We start from the raw sequence: 12,917 nt of genomic DNA, 5'->3' as shown, positions 1-12,917 counted from the left end.
TGAAAATTCAGGAGATGAGTCAGTGCAACATATTCCACATTGACTTCAACTGTATAAAGTTAATTTGTGGATATAAAATCTTGAATGAAAACTGCAGTAATAATAAAACTGCAAGTCAATTTTATAACATATTGTAATAAAATATTACTTAAAGCTTAAGTATGTCATATCTCACTCTAGTGGAAAGTTAGAAAGAAAGAATAAAGACTTAGGAGATTACCTATATATATATATTTTAATACATTTACATATGTGTGGTATTTATATTTTTATATATAAAACCACAGAAAGGTCCCCAAACTAATAAATTTGCTAGGGCTTTTTAAAGAGATGCACTGTACCATTATTCCATCACTTCCTGCTGCAGCCCCAGGAAGCTGGTGTCCGACTGAAGGACGTACTACTCATTTCCTTACCTTCCCCAACAGGCCGTATCTCCAACATGCCTGGAGGACTGTATTCCTGAAAACAAGTGGATATAAGTCTGCTTGTTTAGCATAGTCTTGAAGATCCTGGACTCTGCTGCTGCTAACAACTGATGTCAGATTTCGAGTACAAAAGTAACAAATTTCTTGCCACCGATTGGAATCTTATGATGTGGCGCTACCATCCATGTATTATTTGCAAAGTCTAACTCAGCTAAAACCTCTAGCAGCAGAAACTAGATGTCTCTATTGCATTTTAAAAAGTTCTTCTCTGTAATTCTTTACTCTGCCTTTCCGTGTAAGAGCTAAGATTTTTATATTCTTGAGCTACCATCAAGGAGACAGAACAGACAGTAAAGGTACCATGTTAGGACTTCGGTAAATAAGATTCATTTGGAGGTAACTTGATTTGAGTGGCTCAAATGGTGACAAATGGGGTGAACTACTAACATTTTGAACTGTGAACTTTTTAACGGACAAGCAAAGAGACTCCAGAAAGCCTTCACTGTCTTGGACAACGTAATGGAGCAAGCACCAAGGCCAAAAGATACGTCAGGTAGAAGAGAAATGGGGTAAGGTCAGGTGGTGAGAGAACCAAGCAGTAAAGAGAGCAAGTTTCACCAAAATCTATTGCTAGGCTTGAGTTAATGTTGCAGCGAGAACAAACTGGGCAGAGAGATGGAGAGAAAAGAAAAATGATTACCATTATGTGCGTTGCATTTCACAGTTCAAATGACTTCTCTCCCCTGAACATCTGCTGCACTGAATAAACACTGCATATATATTTATACACACACACATATTTAATAGCCCAAACAGACAAGCAAGTACAGCACATCTTGATCATGATTATTTGAAAACTACAAAAGCGACAGAGATCTATTTGAACTACAATGCCAAAAGCAATGGCCATTAGTATTTTCGACAGAAGTTGTTTAGCTCAGTTGTGTAAGAGCAGGTTGGAAGGATCTGACTATCAATGCTTTCACAATAAGGTGGTACCATCTTTTAATAAGATGGGAAGAGTAAGACTTAATTTACAAGAGATAAGGAAATTTCCTGCATTCCTGTGAGTCATCACACATCATTAAGTCTTTTTTGTATTATGCTGAGAACTGTGGGGTTTGGATGATTTCACTAATTAAACTTGAAGTCAGAGCAGAATGATTTTTGGAACACTATGCCACTTAAAGATTCATCTCTTTTTATTAACATACACATCTAGGGAAGAGACTTGACCATCACATCAACTCTGCTCTGGTAGTTTTATTGTCGCCATTCTAACACTCGCACAGTTAGTGACTTTAGCTGCTCTTCATGACCCAAATGTCTTCCTCATACAAGTGTCAGACCCGCAATGTAGATTTCTCAACATATCCTTTTCAAGATTTTTTTAGATGGCTGCTCCTTCTGCATCCTTAGAGAATTACTGATATTTCAAGAGAACAGTATCTTCCATATTTGTGTTTGTTTACATTTCTTATATCTACACATCACCCAAAGCAAAATAACTGTGTGAGCACTGCTTTCTAACCTATAAGGCTACGTAGTATTTATTGAAATCATATGATTAATACTGTTAATATGAAAACATGAAACAACACTGGTAAAACTACAACTCATCGTTACCTTGAAATCTGCCATAAAACCTGAAACTAAATTAAATCTTATCTAAATGCCAAAGTCGATAAGAAAAACAACATCAAAGGCAAAATTAGATCCTCTGTCCTATTTCTTATTTTATTTTTTTTTTTGTATTTACAGAACAGAATGACAGAAAAAAGGTATATGAACAGTCACAACTGAATCACCTGGAAAAATAAGAGGCTGGCATGTGTGTGAAGGGAGACTTCTTTCATCAAAGACTTGAGAAGATGAAAGCTTTCTACATATACTCCAAATCTATAATCTAAGAGCTCTAAGAATACAGTAAGATTTAATTCTCTTGATGAATCTTATATCTTATACTGATCTAGATCAATACATTTCACAAAAGGGAATAATTTTTACCGTATCCGAAAAGACATGAAATCATTTGCAAGGGCAGAACTCAATAACAGCTGAACTTCTAGCCATAAACCTCTGGGCAAAGACAAACAGAAATATAGATGGCTTTTTGCAGCATCAATTGAAAGTATTATTCAGGAATCACAGGAAAACATTCATCGAAACAAGAGGACCAGTTTTCACAGCTTTTCAGTAGATAACTTGACAACAGAAGGTGGGACACCAGCCACAATAGAGAACGAAACCAATTCCTTCATCTTGCAAAATGAGACAGGATGTTGTTTTGTCAGTATCTGCTGCTCCAGTCATCTGGTCATTAGCAAAACACATTCACCATTCTGGCAACTTTATGCACAGATCTTCTTGACCCACAACAAAGAAGGTAAGCTACAAGGTAGCAATACCAGAACACTGGAATTGAAAGTTTCCCAGGAAAGAAATTTTCACTTGTGCCAATTCTAGTACACAAATCTTCAAATAAGCAGTGCAATAAATTTAACAAAGGTACAATTTACTCAAAGAAGCAAAAATGACATGTGTTCAGTCCGTAATGACCGTCAGGCCAAAAAAAAGGACAGAGCAATTAGAATTACAGTGTAATTGAGAACGCAAATCGCCAGTGAACTATCTGGGAAGTCTGCATGGTACCACCAGTGACAGTTGCTGAGCTGGCAAGAGTCAGAAAATAATTGCTTAAAGACTGAAGAACACTGACCAGAGTACAAAGATTTTAATAGACTAAAGGAAATAAGAAAGCAGAAACAAGGGCCAAATAAAGGCTCACTCCCTAATCATAAAGACAGTAATAGTGCAAAAAGTACAACCGCAATGGTCAGACTCCCCAGTAAACGCTGTTTGCTGTGATTCTAGGAGAGTGAAAAAGCGATAATCATCATGGTTGAGTTTTCACTCACAGGATAGAAAAAATTAGGGAAGCAATTATTGTGCCAATCTCTACAGCTCATCAGAAATACTCACACCACAGGATAGCTGAAAGCCAAGATCATCCATTCCAATAAGAGAATCCCATTCAGCAACTGGCAGAAGTAGAAATACTATCACAATAAACTGGCTTTGGAAAATAAACTGATTACATCGTGCATGTTTAAAGATGCAAGGCATGTAATTTCACATTTCACTCACATTTTGAGAACCTTACATTGCACTTAGCATGACTTTCTTCAGATGATAGAAGCAAATACAGTAATTCCAAAGTGGTTTACTGAATTCATCACGGGTTTTCATTGAAAAGAAAAGTAATGAAAGTAAACTTTTGGGTTACATCGGTCAAGATGAGGCAAGTGTATTTTAAAATTTGCTTTTTAACACCTTGGAGAAAAAGAGACTGCCTTACAAGCAAGGAAAGGGGCGGCATCTAATAGCAGACATCTCCGGTGATCTAAGATAGGCTGGGGACAGAATCCCTCTTCCTGCCTGTACTGCTGAAAATTAAGAGTCTTCAAATAAAAGCTGCTGCAGAATGTGGACGCCCTCTAAGTATGCAAAAATGAAATGCATGTACCAAAACCTGTGAGCTGTTCCAGACAGAGTCCTACAGTTCAGCAGAGCCCTCCTACTGGTGAAGGTCTGACTTTTATTACTGCAGGTTTTTCAGTTAAGTGAAATATAAATTTATAACTGTTGATGACACTAATTTCTTAGACACTTATAACTAAATTATCCACTAGAGAGAATAGCAACATTTTCAAACACATTCTGCTTACGCCTGCAAGTGCTAAACGAGGTCTTTGCAGCATTCAATGCCACTCTTCTAGATGATATACGAAACAATTTGTCGTGCAAAACAGAGATAAGAAATGTATTTAACACAATGCTTTAAGGGAAAAAAGTCAACAGACCATGAACCTTTAGTGAACAAATTCCAACAGGTTACAGCCTGGTATGCAGTTCTCAGACATTGATGATGAAAGAACTTTTGTATTATATACCTTTCTCTGTGTGTATATAAAGCAGAATAAGATAAAATGGGAAAAGACATTCTTAATTCAACAGGAGAAAACTGTAGAAGCACTGCCGAGCAGTATGCTGGGCAACAGCTGGTTTTCTGCCTGTTCTGCAATACATCCTGGTGATGTCATGACATTTTTACATTGACATTAAAGGAAACCTTTTATCATTTATTATTTCCCATTCTAATGGGCATCCTGGAGAATTCATATTTGATTTAAAAATATAAATAAAATAAAGTTTTAATTTGCTTTATTTTTCAGTTGCTCGGAACAAAAGGAGCACGAAGTACTCTAGAATCTCTCCTTTAAAATACTTCTCTGAAACTGTGGCATTCCACAAGCCCCCATCAATACATTGATAAAGGTGTTGACACCATCCACAAGCCTGAAATGCACATCTCAGTGCCTCAGGCAGACAAATTAACCCTACCTCAGACCTTCACTAGATATGTTTTTCTTCCTTTTCTCATAAACCATTAGAGTTAATCATAGCAGTAAAAGGGCTGATATCACCAGGCATCTTGTATTATCAGAAAAACACAGAGCTCTCGGCATGTCTAGTCAAAGCCATGCTATGCCTAATTCAGAAGCGGCTGACTTCACGTGCTGAAGGAAGGAGTCAGTGACGTTCTTTAAGTTTGAAATAAGCCACACGTAAGAAAAGTCACGTTCTATACATTGCCAGTTAATGTTTTATAAACTGGAGGAGAGGGATTTTATTTTTTTCTCATTTCTCTTAAAATCATGATGAAAATAAATTGAATTAGAAAGCTGACACCTACTTCAGAATGAAAAAAAATAAGTGGTAGGGAAACACTATCCCTGAGAATTGTAAGCAGCACAGTCAGTTGTGAGGAAGGCAAATCACTTGACAACCATAACTGCAAACAAAGAGGAATGGCTAGCAAAGTGGAGAAAATCCAAGTTCAGCAAAAAAAAGAGGAATCCAAAGCACGACAAAGTTGCTCCATGAGTATAGAAGCTAACGTACATTTCCACATCTCAAATTAACAGGGATTAAAATACCACATCATACAGATTACTAAAGGGACAAATGCAATGTAGGTGCTCAGTGCCATTTTTATGGGGTTTATTTCTTAACATTAGGCATTATAATTTAAAACATCTGAATTTAGGCAGTTTTAATGACAATATTAACATAACATTCGTGCTCTTAATTACTATACTGAATGGAATCCTTAAATTAAGAAGGGTTTTTTCTATGTAGGTGGCATAATGTTTCAGAGTTAAGCCAGTCTGGTAGAAGTGATCACTGTGCTCATTTATTCATGAACTCACATCTCTTACAATCTAGTTTTCTGAAATCTTCTCAGTTTTAAATGACCATCACTGCAGTTTTCATTGTAGGTATCAGTATATGTATCTACAGTTGTAAAAAAGTCCAGAGAAGTAGAATCAAGAAATACGAACTATGAGGTTTTATCAGTACAATCTACCATTATGAATAACTCATGATACAAGTAGGTTAACCAATTTACCAAATCCTACTCTGCACTGAGAAATATCTTTTAATATCGATAGACATGACTCCTTTTTCTGCCTTTTAAAATACGCTAATGGAAACTCCTTAGTCACGGAGGGAGGGTGTAGGGGTGCTATCTAGAACAGCTCACAGTCGAGAAAACAGCAGCAACAGCCACATCCTACTTTGAGAGCAGGTTTGGGATGCAGGCGGAATTGATGTCTGCTTCATAAAAATAATGTCAAGCCTTCTGCTGATTCCTGATCACTAAGAGTTATTTGCAGTATAAACTGTCCAGGTCTAAGGAGCAAAGATTCTTTGAAAAGGGGGAATATTTACCAGTTGGAGATCGAGTGCTGACCTGTAGCTATTAGAGCTGCAGCTTGTTCACCTGTATGGTGTTCCTAAGTGTTTTGGCTCTGCAAGAACTGATGAGCAGAGTTTAACATCCTGCTGGGAAAAGAATAGGTTTTATATCCACGTGCAGACTGTTTTAACTCATCTAGGGAAGAAAGCCCTCTGTAGGTGCAAAGGCTCACAGGAAATATATACTTTTAATAAAGTATTTTGGGGCAAAAAGAATGACACTGACTTTCCATCTCAGTTAAAAAAAAAGGCTCACACTGGAAATATTTCTTCTTGTGGGAAGAAAGCTGAAGCTGATGAGCCTAAGCTGATGTGTACAGTATACTTACTGGACACTTCTATGTATTTTTATATATTAAATAATACATATTTAGAGTGTGGGGAAAAAAATACATAACATGTTGTTGCAGAGTGATCTCCTTTCCCCCCAAAAGAAAGCCATTAAAAATATACAAATTCAGTTAGAGTTACTGTCTTTAATTCTGTCTCATAAACACAGATAAGCATAAAATATTCTGCCCAGCAGTGAACATTTTAATTAATATTTTTTAAAAAACAGATTAATGACTCAATGCCATCAGGAAATGAGTCACATGAAGTGTCAACTGGCTGTCTTTGTGTTTTGCTTTTTTCCAAAATAGCGTATAATCTTTAATTGTTCTTGAAACAAGACAAAATTCCATGTCCTCATCGCTGATAACAACAAAGTTATGCATTTTTAATGGCCAGTAGATTTTACCTACTTTTTTCTTCCTAGGAGTCTCACTAAGATCGAAATGGCCATGAACATTAAGATAGTTCACTACAAGCTGAAGTTTAGTTGTAGCAAGCAGACAGCGCAATTATTTGTTAAGAAACCACATATTATTTGGTTGGAAAAGAAAAAACAAAAGTGGATTTACCCTTTTAAAAGATGCTTTGATTTTAAGTTACTGAGTTTAAATTTGCCAAAAGTCACTCAAAAGCCTATATTTTTTAGGCAGCCTTAACACAACAAAAATTAACGTAAGTCTGTGCTGAAGTAGGGATTTTACTGTTCAGCAAAACTCTGGATCATAGTATGGACTGGTTAGCAATATCATACCAGAACAAGACCTCACACAAGAGAAGAAACATCATTTCTGCAAACTATCATGAGAAAAAACTACCTGAGTGGCAGACCCAGTCCCGTGTCTTTGGGCACTGCTGTACATTTGAGGCGAGCAGCGCTGAAAGAACGGGCCCCCGTTCAGGTCTGCGCAGAAGGAACCAACCGAGAGCCACAAACCAAGGCCTACGAGGCACAGCAAAGCTCCAGGTCACTCGACAGAACTTGATGTTGGTTGGATTCAGTACTGAAGCCGAGAACACTGCAGAGGTTTAGTTATAATAAAACATTTCAAAATACACAGCTCTGAAGCAAGACTTTTTATTTATGATTTAACAAGGATGTCTAGTAAGGCTCAGCAGCAGAGTGGATGCCTATTTCTGACGTGCAATCCGAGCAGTTGACAGCTAACTGCTCTACAGAAGGTTCGTGGCTCCATGGTGAGGTGGGGCTTTCTTGATTTTGAATTCAAGTTACACACTGCTGGACTACTAAAAATACTAGTTCTATTCAATTTCCTTTGTAGGTAAAATGAACTTCTTGAATTTTGAATTAAAATACAGGTATCATGCCTTTCTGGTAAAGCATGTAAAAGCCTTCACTTATGAGAAAACCAAAGCTATTCCTCAACTGTGTAAATAGCAATTTCCTCTGAGTACATTGGAGATGCTCCCAGAGATATTAAAAAACAAATATTACACAAATTAATTCCAAAGAAGGAGGTACAGGGCTGGGAAAAAAGGACTAGAGGTGAGTAGAAGCCACCTACCAATTTGCAGGTATCCAAGAAGACATTATAACAACAGCATAAATAAGGATAACAAAATGTTAACAATAAAGCACTGTCAGTAATAATACATTTAGATAAATGGCAAACGTACTTGCAGTAACTTTTTCATTACTACTTCAATCACAGTCATACTTGAACTTTGGGGAGCTAATTTCATTTCTAAATTCTGCTGCTGCACATTAATTATGAGTAGCATTCCTAACAATTTGCTGTACAACGGCTAAGCAAGGGTGACTGATTGTCTGGCATTAGGTTTAGGAAGAGGAGAGTTGCAAACCACTTTAAAAGTCAAATAACTGCAACAATAATGGGCATAAGCACTAGTTATGTTCCTCCGACTTCTTTGACTGCCTGCTAATTCATTCCTTCTTTCCTTTGCTCCATCATCTAACTTATAAATATCAATGCCAAAGAGTATCAACCTTCCTTACAGAGAATTTTCAGTCTTTATTATAAGAATTATCTGATTTAAAACTACAGTTAATTCCCTGAGCATAATATTTGCAGTTGGTCTATTATTTCAAGATCAGCAACAAATTTTGACTTAAAGGAATTAAAATCAACCCTTTAAAAATAGCGCTTCAATTTAAGGAAAAGAGAAAAGCCCAGCACCAGTCTGGTTTATAGTAGTTTCACAGTGTGGCACCATTAAAGAGTGAAGAAGGTTCAAAAGACTTGTCTAGAGATGCTCTAAGCATGGCCGGTGTTAGCGTTCAATCACACGGTGCCCTGACCAAATAACAGCAAGAGAGGCATCAATGGCCTCCCGGATCCGCCGGCAGGAAGCTAACTGCCTGTCACATTGACTTGTTTCAAGCCTGTTGGAGAGCTGACACTATCAGTGTTTCATATGTATAGTAGAATAACATGCAGTATTGATTCTAGAGTGCTTATCAACTAGACCTGTTCAAAACACTCTTCCTACAAAGTTCAGCACTATTTCTTATGCAGAACTGGTGCTTTATATATTTGTGTAGAGCGCAACTTGTTCTCTCACAGTGCTTTTAATTCTTTCCTGAAGACAGAAGCAGTAACTTCCCGAAACCTAAAGAACAGTGAAAAAAGATGCAACCAGTATTTAGTATGAACTGCGTTCTATGCTAATTTGAAAGATACTGGCGATGAGAGAATGACTTCAGCAGACAATGTCTCTTCCATTCTGGCTTCAATCATCAGCCTGAAATCCCACACTAAAAAAACCAAACCTTTATTTCAAAGTGGCCAATTATTTCTCTGAGATGTAATTAATTGTGATAACAATGCATTTCTTTAATATTTGGTATTCCATTGAGACTGCAGGAGGTATATTCTACTGCCTTGCTAAAAGTAGCCTCATGTACCCAAACTAAAGGCTTGTACTTGAAGTCTTCTTGCAGATTTTGCAAGATTCACCTGGCAGATTCTACCATACAAGTTCATCAGGAGCTGTAAATCAGACAAAACAACAGCATTCTGCAAATCTTGAAAAGTACATGAGAAACAATGTTTCAATACTTTTCACATTTAAGTATTAATATTTTATTGCAAGATAACGATCATTGACCATCTCCTCAACACTGAGAAAGATCAACCCACATCTCTACAATTGTATACAAGAATCCACCTAATTGATTATATTGTTTCAGGGCTTTGCTTGTGTGATAACTTAAGATTTAGATTTTAATTCACTCCCGTATTTTTTTTTTTTTTTTCCTAGCATCAGTTTAGGAAAATCAACATCTTGGAGAGATGAGTTATGGCACTGAATTCAGCTTTATGGTTATAATAGTACCAACACTGAAGTGAAAGTATCTGCTTTATTTCTTAGTTTTTTTTCTCTTAAACAATGGATCTTTTAGACAGACTTCCTAGTATTTAGGACGGCTCTTTCTCTATTAAGCAAAACTCTACTTCTACCAAGTGGGTTTCCACTGAATCTAGTTGATAGTGGCAGAATTGTAATAATAATAATAAATAACAACTACTCAGCTTTGCCAGCAAGGCATAAATCCAGCAATGCTTTGTGAAAGCTTTAAAGGAGGAAGAAATACACCTATCTCTGCTCCTTCAGTCCTCCCGCCTCCTTATTTTCAGCTAAGGATACTGACACTGCAGAAGCCCTTTCCACGCAGGAACTGATGTGACTAATGTCTCAACATGCACATATTGCTCTAACCTAAATAAATATCAATCCATCCTTCTTCAGTCACACCTGGTGTGACATCTAAGTGACACTGTGTAGTTCACAAACTGGTTTCAGTCCTGAAACTTGTTAGGCTTAACTTTCAACGCTGAAGACATGAAGAGTGCATCGGATCCCTCCCATTCTGGCTGGCATGCTGACCATTCTAAGTGATGTGATCTGTGAATTGCATCAAATAGCGACTGGTTTTGTTTATGCACACATGCCTTCAAGCAACTAAATTTAAACAATATCCTGGCATAGGCTCACGTACCAAAAATCAGCTTCAAACCTTAGCATTTAATATGCGCTACCTCCTTTCTTACAGCCAGTGTTGAACAATCTATTTGTCTATACTTTCCCACTCTGAAATAAAATACTAACAAGTCTTTAAAAACATCTACAAGACCAAATATATACTAAATAACTTAAAACAGGCCTGAAACACTGTATTATATGCAAGCTCCCTTTCCACATCATCAATTTAAACGGCATTTCAGTTTTGCCTCTGCTTCTTCTGCAACCTAAGATCAGCACAACCTCTTCGCACACTGCTTAGTAATACCATGCTTCCCTTTCCCCCAAGATCAGCACAGGTGCCTAGGGCACCATAAGGGGATAAACTTTGGATAAAAATAGTTCTGTCTTCACCTTAGGATATCTCTTTTTCTGGATTTCATCTGGGCTAGAACTCTGGTTCGGCTTCAGCTTCTGTGATCCCGTTTCCCCCACTTCCATCCCCTGTACAGACACATCATGAAAAAAAATCCCTAATGAGAATTTACTAAAAGGTAAGCTGAGACATTGGGTAATTCAAAAGGCAAAAGGTGGCAAGGAGGGTCAAGAAGGCCAATATACTAAATCTGGCATCCTGGAGAGGTTTGTATGAAGCACATATGATCTGAAATTCTTCTGGGACAATAGGAGATGCAGGATGTGTGACCGGTGCTATATGCACCCGCAGCTCCAGGACTCTGATTGGAACCGGTAGATCAGTATTCACGGGATTTGATAACTTTGAGAACATGTGAACTTCTGACACCCAGACAGGTGAAGACAACAAGTGGAAACTAAGGCCATAACATTGAGGAACACAAAAAAGGGCTAGTGCAAATAAAGAGGAACGCTCTCAGGGCTGGCTAACCCCGATAATAACTTCCTATAGGAAATCTGGTCTGTGCATATATCACATTGAACATGTACCTTGACAAAGATTTAAATGAATTCCCAGTGTTAAATTTACTAGAAAAAAAAATGCTTGACTACTACTATGAGACTTGCTTTGCGCTTGAGGTGAAATAAAGGTTCATTAGACTTTGGGCTGAAAACCATTAGTGTGGTATTTCTGATTACACGACTATTTAATTTTTAAGATATGAACATTGAAATGTGTGTCAGGGAAACTACATAAGCACTTTAAAAATAAAGCATCGCACATCTACACTCACGACATTTGTCAGGACATGAATAAGGCAGAAATAGACTATGCCATGTTTTATAAAAAAAAGATTATTCCATTTCTACACAGTTATACACTGAGAGAGAGGAAAAAGAGAGCAAAAGCTTAATCTAGCCAAAAGTACGATGACAACTGGACTCAAACCTTTTTTTCTTTCCAAGTAAAGTAATGCCCAGCATTTTCAAATCTTAAATTGTGTTCCATAAAAAGTCATTTCAGCATAAAAGTTGGTTAACCTTGAACAGTTTGATTAATGATCCAGCACACTTCCACCTTAGCATCAGCAAATAAATCTTCCCAGAGCAAAGAAAAAACAATCAGGAAAGATGAACTGCAATGAAAGAGTTCCCACCATTATTTCAGGGAGCAGGTAAAGCAGCAATGAACTTACTGAATACAGTGCATAAGAAATAATTTCTCTGGAGTCTCACTGCAGTCAAATAACTTTCCGTTCAAATGCTAAGGTTTTCCTCCTTTACAGATTACTTGTTCTTTGACAAACAGCTAGGAATCTGACTATTTGATACACTTGATGTGCTACTGCTATTTTTTAAATGGTTTCAATACTGCTCAGGTCTTATAGAAGACTTTGTAACCCATCCAAATTCAGCAAATATATAGAGATCACGAAAATGAAAACGTAGCACAGTGCCCTTCAGATCCTTTATCATTTGGAATCTAAAGTATGTAATTAACAACAAGGGCATCTAGGGAACATAAAATGCAGAATGTGCAGAACCTAAGGCATGTTCTGTTCTTTAACTGCTAGTACAATACAATATCTGATTTTTCATATTTATCCTCACCAGAATAATATGAAAACTATTTAAAACAATAAGCAAAATGAAAGCAACCACTGACATTAACTTAATACTAGAATTAAGTAAATATAGGCTTGCTATTACAATGAGGCATAGAGTCCCCTTCCTATACGCATACAGTTTTTCTTTAAAGTGGACGTATGTTTAGACTAGATCTCTCAAAAGTCAAGATCAGGATTAACACTCCTTTCATTCCTGGCACCGTGTTCTGCTATAACCCCTATGAATGACCAGCCAGTAAGAGTTGGAAAACTTCCTACCACTCACACAGGAAAAGAACGCTTCATTGTGCTTCACAGAGCGGAATCGGAGACTAGCATGACTATAGCAGTAGAGGTGGCTGCAATG

Source organism: Cuculus canorus, chromosome Z, assembly GCF_017976375.1.
Source record: "Cuculus canorus isolate bCucCan1 chromosome Z, bCucCan1.pri, whole genome shotgun sequence".
NCBI lineage: Eukaryota > Metazoa > Chordata > Aves > Cuculiformes > Cuculidae > Cuculus > Cuculus canorus.
This window is presented reverse-complemented; position numbering follows the sequence as displayed.